We start from the raw sequence: 561 nt of genomic DNA, 5'->3' as shown, positions 1-561 counted from the left end.
GGGGGGGGGGCGGGGGTCTTCCAGCCGTGTGAGAAACGTTTGGTTCCCCCCAGCGCTGGGAACGGTGCGCACCTAAGTAAACACATTAGTACCTGCCAGAGGGATTTGTGTGGAAGACAGCTGAAGAAGGCATTGGCCTCTGCTGGCACCCCGGGACTCCCAAGAGAGATCAAAGGGACACGAGGGGGTTTTTAGGAGCCTTGAGACTGGGAAAAGTCGCTCGTTGCTGCTGGCGGAGGGACGGCCCAGCGAGCACATGGTTCAATTCTTCAACCTCCTCCCTCCCCTGCCCCCCACTGCCGCTCCCCAGGTCGTTCTCCACAGCAAGGTGGAAGCTCTGGAAAAATCGGGCGGGTTCCCCAAGGCGGCAGCGATCCGAGCAGGAATTTTTTCCCCCGTGGAAATAGGTCCTGGGTGGACACCTGCCCGCCTTGCCTTCGACCTCCGAAAATAAGCTGAGCCCGCTGCCGGCTGCCTTCCTCCCTCTCTGGGTTGCGGGCGGTTTTACGGAGGGAAATAAAGATGCACAATAAAAAAAAAAAAGGCTTTAGGGGCGAGGGG

The sequence above is a fragment of the Haliaeetus leucocephalus genome, unplaced genomic scaffold, assembly GCF_000737465.1.
Source record: "Haliaeetus leucocephalus isolate CR32 unplaced genomic scaffold, Haliaeetus_leucocephalus-4.0 Scaffold151, whole genome shotgun sequence".
Lineage (NCBI taxonomy): Eukaryota > Metazoa > Chordata > Aves > Accipitriformes > Accipitridae > Haliaeetus > Haliaeetus leucocephalus.
Note: the sequence above shows the minus strand (reverse complement) of the source record.